Source organism: Oncorhynchus clarkii, chromosome 28 (assembly GCF_045791955.1).
Source record: "Oncorhynchus clarkii lewisi isolate Uvic-CL-2024 chromosome 28, UVic_Ocla_1.0, whole genome shotgun sequence".
Lineage (NCBI taxonomy): Eukaryota > Metazoa > Chordata > Actinopteri > Salmoniformes > Salmonidae > Oncorhynchus > Oncorhynchus clarkii.
In genome coordinates, this window is record NC_092174.1 from 43,133,493 (window position 1) to 43,148,982 (window position 15,490).

The 15,490-nt window shown below is 41.8% G+C and overlaps 1 protein-coding gene across 1 annotated transcript in view; it reads left to right on the top strand.

Moving 5' to 3' along the window:
- LOC139387528 (sodium channel protein type 3 subunit alpha-like) overlaps positions 1–15,490 on the top strand; it is a 133,790-nt gene that overhangs the window by 6,984 nt on the left and 111,316 nt on the right. The gene's annotated exons all lie outside the window — the stretch shown is intronic.

Below are 15,490 nucleotides of genomic sequence, written 5' to 3' on the forward strand. Positions count from 1 at the left end.
AGTCAGAATGAATATTGTCCATTAGCCGATGTTGTGGTATTACTGTGTTGAAATCATTATTGCCGCGTGGTGTATTAAGTGATTCAGTATTGTCTACCCTTGGTTGAAGGGTAGGGTTTTGGTTGAAGGGTAGGGTTTTGGTTGAAGGGTAGGGTTTTGGTTGAAGGGTAGGGTTGGGTAGGGTTTTGGTTGAAGGGTAGGGTTTTGGTTGAAGGGTAGGGTTTTGGTTGAAGGGTAGGGTTTTGGTTGAAGGGTAGGGTTGGGTAGGGTTTTGGTTGAAGGGTAGGGTTGGGTAGGGTTTTGGTTGAAGGGTAGGGTTTTGGTTGAAGGGTAGGGTTTTGGTTGAAGGGTAGGGTTTTGGTTGAAGGGTAGGGTTTTGGTTGAAGGGTAGGGTTTTGGTTGAGGGGTTGGGTTTTGGTTGAAGGGTTGGGTTTTGGTTGAAGGGTTGGGTTTTGGTTGAAGGGTAGGGTTTTGGTTGAGGGGTAGGGTAGGGTTGGGTTTTGGTTGAAGGGTAGGGTAGGGTTGGGTTTTGGTTGAAGGGTAGGGTTTTGGTTGAAGGGTAGGGTTTTGGTTGAAGGGTAGGGTAGGGTTGGGTTTTGGTTGAAGGGTATGGTAGGGTTGGGTTTTGGTTGAAGGGTAGGGTTTTGGTTGAAGGGTAGGGTTTTGGTTGAAGGGTAGGGTAGGGTTGGGTTTTGGTTGAAGGGTAGGGTAGGGTTGGGTTTTGGTTGAAGGGTAGGGTAGGGTAGGGTTTTGGTTGAGGGGTGGGGTTTTGGTTGAAGGGTAGGGTTTTGGTTGAAGGGTAGGGTAGGGTTGGGTTTTGGTTGAAGGGTAGGGTAGGGTTGGGTTTTGGTTGAAGGGTAGGGTTTTGGTTGAAGGGTAGGGTAGGGTTGGGTTTTGGTTGAAGGGTAGGGTAGGGTTGGGTTTTGGTTGAAGGGTAGGGTGGGGTGGGGTTTTGTTTGAAGGGTAGGGTAGGGTTGGGTTTTGGTTGAAGGGTAGGGTTGGGTTTTGGTTGAAGGGTAGGGTTTTGGTTGAAGGGTAGGGTAGGGTAGGGTTTTGGTTGAAGGGTAGGGTCGGGTTTTGGTTGAAGGGTAGGGTTTTGGTTGAAGGGTAGGGTAGGGTTTTGGTTGAAGGGTAGGGTTGGGTTTTGGTTGAAGGGTAGGGTTTTGGTTGAAGGGTAGGGTAGGGTAGGGTTTTGGTTGAAGGGTAGGGTTGGGTTTTGGTTGAAGGGTAGGGTTTTGGTTGAAGGGTAGGGTAGGGTTTTGGTTGAAGGGTAGTGTTTTGGTTGAAGGGTAGGGTGGGGTGGGGTTTTGGTTGAAGGGTAGGAATTTGGTTGAAGGGTAGGAATTTGGTTGAAGGGTAGGGTTTTGGTTGAAGGGTAGGGTTTTGGTTGAAGGGTAGGATTTGGTTGAAGGGCAGGGTAGGGTTTTGGTTGAAGGGTAGGGTAGGGTTTTGGTTGAAGGGTATGGTTTTGGTTGAAGGGTAGGGTTTTGGTTGAAGGGTAGGATTTGGTTGAAGGGCAGGGTTTTGGGGAAGGTAGGGATTTGGTTGAAGGGTAGTAATTTGGTTGAAGGGTAGGGTTTTGGTTGAGGGGTAGGGTTTTGGTTGAAGGGTAGGGTTGAAGGGTAGGGTTTTGGTTGAAGGGTAGGAATTTGGTTGAAGGGTAGGAATTTGGTTGAAGGGTAGGGTTTTGGTTGAAGGGTAGGAATTTGGTTGAAGGGTAGGAATTTGGTTGAAGGGTTGGGTTTTGGTTGAGGGGTAGGGTTTTGGTTGAAGGGTGGGGTTTTGGTTGAAGGGTAGGGTTTTGGTTGAAGGGTAGGGTTGAAGGGTAGGAATTTGGTTGAAGGGTAGGAATTTGGTTGAAGGGTAGGGTGTCACGTTCTGACCTCTATTTCCTTTGTTTTGTATTTATTTAGTATGGTCAGGGCGTGAGTTGGGTGGGCAGTCTATGTTTGTTTTTCTATGTTTTGGGGCAGTTCTATGTTTTCGGCCTAGTATGGTTCTCAATCAGAGGCAGGTGTCATTAGTTGTCTCTGATTGAGAATCATACTTAGGTAGCCTGGGTTTCACTGTGTGTTTGTGGGTGATTGTTCCTGTCTTTGTGTAGTGTTCACCAGATAGGCTGTATTAGGTTTTGAGTTCTCACGTTTCTTGTTTTTTCGTTAGTTTGTTCATGTATAGTGTCGTAAATAAATACAATGAACAACCACCACGCTGCGCTTTGGTCCGCCTCTACTTCACAAGAAGAGAACCGTTACATAGGGTTTTGGTTGAGGGGTATGGTTTTGGTTGAGGGGTAGGGTTTTGGTTGAGGGGTAGGGTTTTGGTTGAGGGGTAGGGTTTTGGTTGAGGGGTAGGGTTTTGGTTGAGGGGTAGGGTTTTGGTTGAGGGGTAGGGTTTTGGTTGAGGGGTAGGGTTTTGGTTGAGGGGTAGGGTTTTGGTTGAGGGGTAGGGTTTTGGTTGAGGGGTAGGGTTTTGGTTGAAGGGTTGGGTTTTGGTTGAGGGGTAGGGTTTTGGTTGAGGGGTAGGGTTTTGGTTGAAGGGTAGGGTTTTGGTTGAAGGGTATGGTAGGGTTTTGGTTGAAGGGTAGGGTTGGGTTGAAGGGTAGGGTTTTGGTTGAAGGGTTGGGTTTTGGTTGAAGGGTAGGAATTTGGTTGAAGGGTAGAATTTTGGTTGATGGGTAGAGTTTTGGTTAAAGGGTAGGGTAGGGTTTTGGTTGAAGGGTAGGATTTGGTTGAAGGGCAGGGTTTTGGGGAAGGTAGGGATTTGGTTGAAGGGTAGGGTTTTGGTTGAGGGGTAGGGTTTTGGTTGAAGGGTAGGAATTTTGTTGAAGGGTGGGGTTTTGGATTAGGGGTAGGGTAATAATAATAATACAAATAATAAGAAGAATGTAGATCTCTCCCTTTAGCTTCTTCCGTGTCCCCGGGCCTGAAAAATAAAGTCAACAGCACAGTAACGTTGGATAATTTCACAGGTTATAGTAGTAATGAATTAGCAAAACACTTAATGTGTGAGTAGGATTACATAGGAATACATTACAGGTATGCATGCCCAAGAAACACACACGGAGGACTAAGAAAGAAAATGGGGACGTTTGACATGAACTATACAGAAATAGGATAGATTGTGTGTCTGTGTTTTGATGGAAGAGGAGGAGAAAACATTGATTGCTGTGGATTAGTTTGCCCTGAGATGAACTCATTTGAAGGGTTCCAGAGGAAGAACCAGAGTCTGAAATCAGATGTTGTTTAGAGGAAGTACCGCTAACACAGAGGACTATTTGGACAAGCCTAAATTAAAACACTCACATTGTGAGTAGAGACTATTCTTCACACATTCTTCTCTACTAAAAGGCATCCAGCTAGTTTAAAGCCCAACTGAAGGTAATCAACTTCCGTCATCAATTTGAGTCTGAAACATTTACTCTAGTGTAAAATTGACTGCAAATTGTAAATGAGATCATTTTGGTCATAACGTCAGTCTCGTCCTAAACGTAGTTTTGTAAGTGAGTTCGTCATGGCTTTACTCGAGGGTTGGGTTTGGATTTCGACAATGCTCACTTGTCCGCTAACACGGGATACACAGCTGCGGTGATTTGTGCTCTATCCAATCCTACCGCAGAACACAAACCGTGAGACAGACTGACCAGCAGAGCAGTAGATCAGTCTTTTAAAGCGCCAAACACGTTCACTAGATGTCAAACTAAAAACCTCCTCGGCAAAAAAAACGTCCACATTTAATACAGATTTCATGAGTTCGATTAATTCAGACTATTTTAAGGACGTGATACTGTCTTTGTTCCTATTCTGTATCATGGGGGACAAACATCAGTAACTGATACATCAAATCACACCCCCCAAGACTGAATTCTTGTTTTTCCTATTAATGAGCGACAGAAAAACACTTGCAGAATCTATGCGTTTAGTCGATCTTTAATGGTGTCATTTCAACAACCTTTTTTGGGAAATGGCTATCCAGAGCGTTGAGGACGATGCCTCTTTCAGTTGTTAGTATCTCTAGCACCAGTTTAATCGCAGAGTCCCCTATTTGTCCTGTAGATGCTGATATCAATCAACACACGGTCAACTGCCACATGGTTGATTAAAAGCCCAATGCAGCTTTTTTAATCTCAAGATCAAATAATTTGTGGGTAACAATTAAGAGCCTTATTTACTGTGAAAGTTTTCAATTAGTGGTCAAATATAAACAAAAAAATCTTCTTAGCAAAGAACAATTTCTCAAGCAATAATTTTACTAGGACTGTCTGGGAGTGGTCTGAGTGAGAGGCCTAATTGGACAAGCATAATGGGAGGGATATGTATTCTGAAAACTAGCAGAAGATTGGCAGGCCAGTTTGAAACTCTCTGCTATTGGCCAATTAACTTTTCTCAAGCCTGGTGGAACTCCATCCCACCAAAACAGGCAGAAAATTCACAAGGTATTTTAAAACAGCTCTCGCACACAGCACACAAAGTACAATACAGCACACACAGCATACATTACAGAATACAGCACAGGGAGCACACACAACACAATAAAATACAGCACAAACAATACAACACAATACAACACAATACAATACAACACAAACAATACAACACAATACAACACAATACAACACAATACAACACAATACAATACAACACAATACAATACACTACAATACAATACAACACAATACAACACAATACAACACAATACAACACAATACAATACAATACAATACAATACAACACAACACAATACAATACAATACAACACAATACAACACAATACAACACAATACAACACAATTCAACACAATACAACACAATACAATACAACACAATACAATACACTACAATACAATACAACACAATACAACACAATACAACACAATACAACACAATACAATACAATACAATACAACACAATACAATACAACACAATACAACACAATACAACACAACACAATACAATACAACACAATACAACACAATACAACACAACACAATACAATACAACACAATACAACACAATACAACACAATACAATACAACACAATACAACACAATACAATACAACACAACACAATACAATACAGCACAAACAATACAACACAATACAATACAACACAAACAATACAACACAAACAATACAACACAATACAACACAGCACAAACAATACAACACAATACAATACAACACAAACAATACAACACAAACAATACAACACAAACAATACAACACAATACAACACAGCACAAACAATACAACACAATACAATACAACACAAACAATACAACACAATACAATACAATACAATACAACACAACACAATACAATACAAACAACACAACACAATACAATACAACACAAACAATACAACACAATACAATACAATACAATACAACACAACACAATACAATACAAACAATACAACACAATACAATACAACACAAACAATACAACACAAACAATACAACACAGCACAAACAATACAACACAATACAATACAACACAAACAATACAACACAAACAATACAACACAGCACAAACAATACAACACAAACAATACAACACAAACAATACAATACAATACAACACAAACAATACAACACAATACAACACAATACAACACAATACAACACAATACAATACAACACAATACAATACACTACAATACAATACAACACAATACAACACAATACAATACAACACAATACAACACAATACAACACAATTCAACACAACACAAACAATACAACACAATACAACACAACACAAACAATACAACACAATACAACACAATACAATACAACACAATACAACACAATACAATACAATACAACACAATACAACACAATACAACACAATACAATACAATACAACACAAACAATACAACACAATACAACACAATACAACACAACACAAACAATACAACACAATACAACACAGCACAATACAATACAACACAATAAAACACAATACAGTACAATACAACACAATACAACACAATACAACACAAAACAATACAACACAATACAACACACTACAACACAATACAACACAATACAACACAACACACTACAACACAATACAACACAGCACAATACAATACAACACAATAAAACACAATACAGTACAATACAACACAATACAACACAATACAGTACAATACAACACAATACAACACAATACAATACAACACAATACAACACAATACAACACAGCACAAACAATACAACACAATACAATACAACACAATACAATACAACACAACACAATACAACACAATACAACACAAACAATACAACACAATACAATACAACACAATACAATACAACACAGCACAAACAATACAACACAATACAATACAACACAATACAGTACAATACAACACAATACAACACAATACAATACAATACAATACAACACAATACAACACAATACAACACAATACAATACAACACAATACAATACACTACAATACAACACAATACAGTACAATACAACACAATACAACACAATACAACACAATACAATACAATACAATACAATACAACACAATACAATACAACACAATACAACACAATACAGTACAATACAACACAATACAACACAATACAATACAATACAACACAATACAACACAATACAGTACAATACAACACAATACAACACAATACAATACAACACAATACAATACAATACAACACAATACAATACAACACAATACAGTACAATACAACACAATACAACACAATACAACACAATACAATACAATACAATACAATACAACACAATACAATACAATACAACACAATACAATACAATACAATACAATACAATACAATACAACACAATACAACACAATACAACACAATACAACACAATACAGTACAATACAACACAGTACAATACAACACAATACAATACAATACAGCACAATACAATACAATACAATACAGCACAATGCAATACAGTACAATACAATACAACACAATACAATACAACACAACACAATACAACACAATACAATACAACACAACACAATACAGTACAATACAACACAATACAACACAATACAACACAATACAACACAATACAGTACAATACAACACAGTACAATACAACACAATACAACACAATACAGTACAATACAACACAGTACAATACAACACAATACAACACAATACAACACAATACAACACAACACAATACAACACAACACAATACAGTACAATACAACACAATACAACACAATACAGTACAATACAACACAGTACAATACAACACAATACAACACAATACAACACAATACAACACAACACAATACAACACAACACAATACAATACAATACAACACAATACAATACAACACAATACAACACAATACAACACAATACAACACAATACAACACAATACCATTTTTATTTTTAAATTTAATTTCACCTTTATTTAACCAGGTAGGCTAGTTGCGACCTGGCCAAGATAAAGCAAAGCAGTGCGACACAAACAACAACCAGAGTTACACATGGAATAAACAAACATACAGTCAATAATACAATAGAAAAGTCTATATACAGTGTGTGCAATTGAAGTAGGATAAGGGAGGTAAGGCAATAAATCGGCCATAGTGGTGAAATAATTACAATTTAGCAATTAAACACTGGAGTGATATATGTGCAGAAGATGAGTGTGCAAGTAGAGATACTGGGGTGCAAAGGAGCAAAACAAATAACATAAATAACAGTATGGGGATGAGGTAGTTGGATGGGCTATTTACAGATGGGCTATGTACAGGTGCAGTGAGCTGCTCTGACAGCTGGTGCTTAAAGTTAGAGAGGGAGATATGAGTCTCCAACTTCAGTGATTTTTGCAGTTCGTTCCAGTCATTGACAGCAGCGAACTGGAAGGAAAGGCTGCCAAAGAGGAATTGGCTTTGGTGGTGACCAGTGAGATATACCTGCTTCGCGTGCTACGGGTGGGTGCTGCTATGGTGACCAGTGAGCTGAGATAAGGCGGGGCTTTACTTAGCAAAGACTTATAGATGACCTGGAGCCAGTGGGTTTGGCGACAAATATGAAGCGAGGGCCAGCCAACGAGAGCATACAGGTCGCAGTGGTGGGTAGCGTATGGGGCTTTGGTGACAAAACGGATGGCACTGTGATAGACTGCATTCAGTTTGCTGAGTAGAGTGTTGGGTGGATATTTTGTAAATTACATTGCTGAAGTCAAGGATTTTACTAGGGTATGTTTGGCAGCATGAGTGAAGGCTTTGTTGCGAAATAGGAAGCCGATTCTAGATTTAATTTTGGATTGGAGATGCTTAATGTGAGTCTGGAAGGAGAGTTTACAGTCTAATCAGACACCTAGGTATTTGTAGTTGTCCACGTATTCTAAGTCAGAGCCGTCTAGAGTAGTGATGCTGGACAGGCGGGCAGGTGCGGGCAGCATTTAGTTTTATTTTCATTTAAGAGCAGTCGGAGGCCACGGAAGGAGAGTTGTATGGCATTGAAGCTTGTCTGAAGGTTAGTTAACACAGTGTCCAAAGAAGGGCCAGAGGTATAGAGAATGTTGTCATCTGCGTAGAGGTGGATCAGAGACTCATCACAATAGATTAAGACGATTAAGAAAATACCCAGACTTCCTAGAACTCTTCTGGATGGGATGTGACCCAGTCTCTCGGCTGACAGGACAGACACACACACACACACACACACACACACACACACACACACACACACACACACACACACACACACACACACACACACATGCACACACACATACACACACAGACAAACAGAGGAACGTTAGGGCTCTTTGTGACTCCGAGGAATGTCAGTGTCTCAGCAGGACATGAAGTGGGACATAATGTTCATTTTACAGCAGACTAACAGTGATGAACTACTACAGTAGCTATGACCTGCTGTACTCTCTGCCAGACAAGATGGGAGGGGGGGGGGGGCTGATTTCCCCTCCAATCACAAGGAATACTCAAGTGTAGACACCCCTTTTTTTAAAACAGAAACTTTTCAGTGTACATGTATTTCAGACTGTATAGCATTTATGTTACGTCCCAAATTGAACTCCAAGTGCACTACTTTTGACAGAACCCTATTCCCTTTATAGTGCACTCCTTTTGACCAGAGCCTATAGAACCCTATTCCCTTTATAGTGCCCTCCTTTTGACCAGAGCCTATAGAACCCTATTCCCTTTATAGTGCACTACATTTAACCAAGGCCTATAGTTAGTAGTGCACTACTTTTGACCAGGGTCTATAGTTAGTAGTGCACTACTTTTGACCAGGGCCACTGGGGATAGGGCACCATTTGGGAGTGTTAAAGGTCATCTGGTAATCGTGGTGGTGAGTGGTGAAATACCCGAGCCTGTCCATCTCTGGATCAACCAAACTGCACATCTATGGTGGTAAACTATACATTATACTGGGTGGTTCGAATGCTGATTGGCTGACAGACGTAGTATATCAGACTGTATACCACGGGTATGACAAAACAATTATTTTTACTATTCTAATTACATTGGTAACCAGTTTATAACAGCAATAAGGCACCTCGGGGGTTTGTGGTATATAGCCATGATACCGCGGCTAAGGGCTGTATGCAGCCACTCCGCGGTGCGTCGTTGCGTAAGAACAGCCGTGGTATATTGGCCATGTACCACACCCTCACCGTGCCTTATTGCTTAAGTATAGAATATAATTTCATATGATATCTGTGATCTCACCTATCCCAGTGGCCAGAACCCAGATATGTTGAAAATACATCATGTGACATTATGTGGCATCATGTGGCATCATGTGACATCATGTGGCATCATGTGACATCATGTGACATCATGTGACATCATGTGGCATCATGTGGCATCATGTGGAATCATGTGGAATCATGTGACATCATGTGACATCATGTGGCATCATGTGGCATCATGTGGCATCATTTGGAATCATGTGACATCATGTGACATCATGTGGCATCATGTGGCATCATGTGACATCATGTGACATCATGTGACATCATGTGGCATCATGTGACATCATGCGACATCATGTGACATCATGTGACATCATGTGGCATCATGTGGCATCATGTGACATCATGTGGCATCATGTGACATCATGTGACATCATGTGGCATCATGTGGAATCATGTGACATCATGTGACATCATGTGGAATCATGTGACATCATGTGACATCATGTGGCATCATGTGACATCATGTTCAGGTTGGAAAAAGGACACTGTATTTTTTTGCAAACAGAAAAAAAAATAGCCTATAGTTTCACTTGTGTTCAGAGGTGTATTTTGGTCGTGTACTGAACAGCAAAACAATAAGTACTGTATGTTCAGCTTGCTGATGCTGCTGGAGGTTTTGGGTGCACATCATCAGCTACTTCTGTCTGTCCTCTGTTCCTCTGCACCCTCAATCTAATTAGGATCATTATTTGTGGTGGGAAACGTCCACAGCACATCTGGCTGTAATGATAATTACATTTCATTAAACTAAGATACTTTTCCCCTCTCCTCCCTGTCCTCCCTCCCTCCCTCCCTCCCTCCCTGCCTGCCCTGCCCTCCTCCTGTCCTCCTCCCTGCCTGCCCTCATCCCTCCCTGCCCTGCCCTCATCCCTCCCTGCCCTGCCCTCATCCCTGCCCTCCTCCTGCCCTTCTCCTCCTCCCTCCCTGCCCTGCCCTCCTCCTGTCCTCCTCCCTCCCTGCCCTGCCCTCATCCCTGCCCTGCCCTCATCCCTCCCTGCCCTGCCCTCATCCCTGCCCTGTCCACCTCCCTCCCTGCCCTGCCCTCATCCCTGCCCTGTCCTCCTCCCTCCCTGCCCTGCCCTCATCCCTGCCCTGTCCTCCTCCCTCCCTGCCCTGCCCTCATCCCTGCCCTCCTCCTGCCCTTCTCCTCCTCCCTCCCTCCCTGTCCCTCCCTGCCCTCCCCTCATCCCTGCCCTCCTCCTCCTCCCTCCCTCCCTGTCCCTGCCCTGCCCTGCCCTCCTCCTGCCCTTCTCCTCCTCCCTCCCTCCCTGCCCCTCCCTCCCTCCCCTCCTGCTCTGCCCTGCCCTCCTCTCCTCCCTCTTCCCTCCTTGCCCTGCCCTCCTCCCTGTCTGCCCTGCCCTGCTCCCTGCCTCTGCCTCTGCTAAAGGAACACAGCTCACATTAAGTCCTCTGCTAAACGAACACAACCCACATTAAGTCCTCTTCTAAACGAACACAGCCCACATTAAGTCCTCTGCTAAACGAACACAGCTCACATTAAGTCCTCTGCTAAACGAACACAACCCACATTAAGTCCTCTGCTAAACTAACATAACCCACATTAAATGCTCTGCTAATTGAACACAACCCACATTAAGTCCTCTGCTAAACAAACATAACCCACATAACCCCCTTGTTCAGGGGCAGAACGACAGATTTTTACCTTGTCAGCTCGGGGGATCCAATCTTGCAACCTTTCAGTTACTAGTCCAACGTTCTAACCACTGCTGCCCACATTAAGTCCTTTGCTAATTGAACACAACCCACATGAAGTCCTTTGCTAATTGAACACAACCCACATTAAGTCCTTTGCTAATTGAACACAACCCACATTAAGTCCTTTGCTAATTGAACACAACCCACATTAAGTCCTTTGCTAATTGAACACAACCTAGCCCACAGTAAGTGTTCTCCCTCCATGTTTTGATTTCACTGTAGATTAACTCATTTTGGTTTTTGAAATACATTAGTTGCTTTTTTTCGACAGTTAAAACTGGCCAAAACTAGTCAAATCTGGCCAAAACTAGTCACTGGCCAAAACTAGTCAAAACTGGCCAAAACTAGTCAAAACGGTCTAAAAAGCAACGATAGTACAGTACCAGTCAATAGTTTGGACACACCTGCTCATTCAAGTGTTGTATCTTTCTTTTTTACTATTTTCTACATTGTTTATACCAAGTTCGTTTTCCTGCGCCTGACTTCCCTGCCACCCTGCAGCCATTACAATATTTGAGATTCTTCAAAGTAGCCACCCTTTGTCTTGATGACAGCTTTGCATAGTCTTGGCATTCTCTCAACCAGCTTCATGGGGTAGTCACCTGGAATGCATTTCAATTAACAGGTGTGCCTTGTTAAAAGTTCATTTGTGGAATTTCTTTCCTCCTTTATGTTTTTGAGCCAATCAGTTGTGTTGAGACAAGGTAGGGGTGGTAAACAGAAGATAGCCCTATTTGGTAAAAGACCAAGTACATATTATGGCAAGAACAGCTCAAATAAGCAAAAAGAAACGACAGTCCATCATTAGTTTAAGACATGAAGGTCAGTCAATATGGAAAATTTCAAGAACTTTGAAAGTTTCTTCAAGTGCAGTCAAGTGCTGTGATGAAACTGGCTCTCATGAGGACCGTCACAGGAATGGAAGACCCAGAAGGCCCCTGCTGCAGAGGATAAGTTGCTGTAAATAAACCACTACACACCAATAATAAGAAGAGACTTGCTTGGGCCAAGAAACATGAGCAATGGACATTAGACCGGTTGAAATCTGTCCCGATGAGTCCAAATTTGAGATTCTTTGTGTGACGCAGAGTAGGTGAACGGATGATCTCTACATGTGTAGTTCCCACGGTGAAGCATGGAGGAGGAGGTGTGATGGTATGGGGTTGCTTTTCTGGTGACACTGTCAGTGATTTATTTAGAATTCAAGACACACTTAACCAGCATGGCTACTACAGCATTCTGCAGCGATACGCCATCCCATCTGGTTTGCGCTTAGTTTGACTATAATTTGTTTTTCATCAGGACAATAACCCAACACACCACCAGGCTGTGTAAGGGCTATTTGACCAAGAAGGAGAGTGATGGAGTGCTGCATCAGATGACCTGGCCTCCACAAACACCCGACCTCAACCCAATTGAGATGATTTGGGATGAGTTTGACCGCAGAGTGAAGGAAAAGCAGCAAACAAGTGCTCAGCATATGTGGGAACTCCTTCAATACTGTTGGAAAAGAATTCCAGGTGAAGCTGGTTGAGAGAATGCCAACAGTGTGCAAAGCTGTAATCAAGGAAAAGGGTGACTACTTTGAAGAATCTAAAATCTAAAATATATTTTGATTTGTTTTACACTTTTTTGGTTAATACATGATTCCATATGTGTTATTTCATAGTTTTGATGTCTTCACTATTATTTAAAAAAAACGAAACTAGTTTATCTACAGTTAAAACAAAATAGAGGGAGAATAGTAATGCCAATGTCACCATTGTTATGGAGGCACAACATCATATGTGAACAAAGTATTGTCTTAGATGGTAATGATGTGTAGAAGCAGTCTGTCTCACAGGGCATGATATTTCACCACATATAACGATGTGTAGACGAGGTTTGTCTCACAGGGCATGATATTTCACCACATATAACGATGTGTAGACGAGGTTTGTCTCACAGGGCATGATATTTCACCACATATAACGATGTGTAGACGAGGTTTGTCTCACAGGGCATGATATTTCACCACGAGGTTTGTCTCACGGGGCATGACATTTCACCACGAGGTTTGTCTCACGGGGCATGACATTTCACCACGAGGTTTGTCTCACAGGGCCTGATACTTCACCACGAGGTTTGTCTCACAGGGCATGATATTTCACCACATATAACGATGTGTAGAAGCAGTCTGTCTCACAGGGCATGATATTTCACCACATATAACGATGTGTAGAAACAGTCTGTCTCACGGGGCATGACATTTCACCACGAGGTTTGTCTCACGGGGCATGACATTTCACCACGAGGTTTGTCTCACAGGGCCTGATATTTCACCATGAGGTTTGTCTCACAGGGCCTGATACTTCACCACGAGGTTTGTCTCACAGGGCATGATATTTCACCACATATAACGATGTGTAGAAACAGTCTGTCTCACAGGGCATGATATTTCACCACATATAACGATGTGTAGAAACAGTCTGTCTCACAGGGCATGATATTTCACCTGACTGCAGTATTCAGCATTGCTACAGCTTTGTAACCAGTGAGTGCTCTTGCACGGTGCGTCTCTGAATGCCAAATCACAAGAGAAACACCACTACTACATCTTTATCTGATGTAGCAACCTCATTATCTGCTAATGGAGAATTTAACCTATTTCTTCCCCCACCAAATGGGAATGACATTGGTTGGATCCAGTTAGTGATACAGTTGGTTGGATCTAGTCAGTGATCCAGTTGGTTGGATCCAGTCAGTGATCCAGTTGGTTGGATCCAGTCAGTGATCCAGTTGGTTGGATCTAGTCAGTGATCCAGTTGGTTGGATCTAGTCAGTGATCTAGTCAGTGATCCAGTTGGTTGGATCCAGTCAGTGATCCAGTTGGTTGGATCTAGTCAGTGATCCAGTTGGTTGGATCTAGTCAGTGATCTAGTCAGTGATCCAGTTGGTTGGATCTAGTCAGTGATCCAGTTGGTTGGATCTAGTCAGTGATCCAGTTGGTTGGATCTAGTCAGTGATCTAGTCAGTGATCCAGTTGGTTGGATCTAGTCAGTGATCCAGTTGGTTGGATCTAGTCAGTGATCCAGTTGGTTGGATCTAGTCAGTGATCCAGTTGGTTGGATCTAGTCAGTGATCCAGTTGGTTGGATCCAGTCAGTGATCCAGTTGGTTGGATCTAGCCAGTGATCCAGTTGGTTGGATCTAGTCAGTGATCCAGTTGGTTGGATCTATTCAGTGATCCTGCCTGCTCACCCCGCTATCATCCAGAAGGCGAGGTCAGTACAGGTGCATCAAAGCTGGGACCGAGAGACTGAAAAACAGCTTCTATCTCAAGGCCATCAGACTGTTAAACAGCCACCACTAACACTGAGTGGCTGCTGCCAACACACTGACACTGACTCAACTCCAGCCACTTTAATAATGGGAATTGATGGGAAATGATGTAAATATATCACTAGCCACTTTAAACAATGCTACCTTATATAAATGTTACTTACCCTACATTATTAATCTCATACGCATACGTATATACTGTACTCTATATCATCGACGGTATCCTTATGTAATACATGTATCACTAGCCACTTTATACTATACTATGCCACTTTGTTTACATACTCATCTCATTTGTACATACTGTACCCGATACCATCTACTGTATCTTGCCTATGCTGCTCTGTACCATCACTCATTCATATATCCTTATGTACATATTCTTTATCCCCTTACACTGTGTACAAGACAGTAGTTTTGGAATTGTTAGTTAGATTACTTGTTATTACTGCATTGTCGGAACTAGAAGCACAAGCATTTCGCTACACTCGCATTAACATCTGCTAACCATGTGTATGTGACAAATAAAATTTGATTTGATTTGATTTGATTTGATCCAGTTGGTTGGATCTAGTCAGTGATCCAGTTGGTTGGATCTAGTCAGTGATCCAGTTGGTTGGATCTAGTCAGTGATCCAGTTGGTTGGATCTAGTCAGTGATCCAGTTGGTTGGATCTAGTCAGTGATCTAGTCAG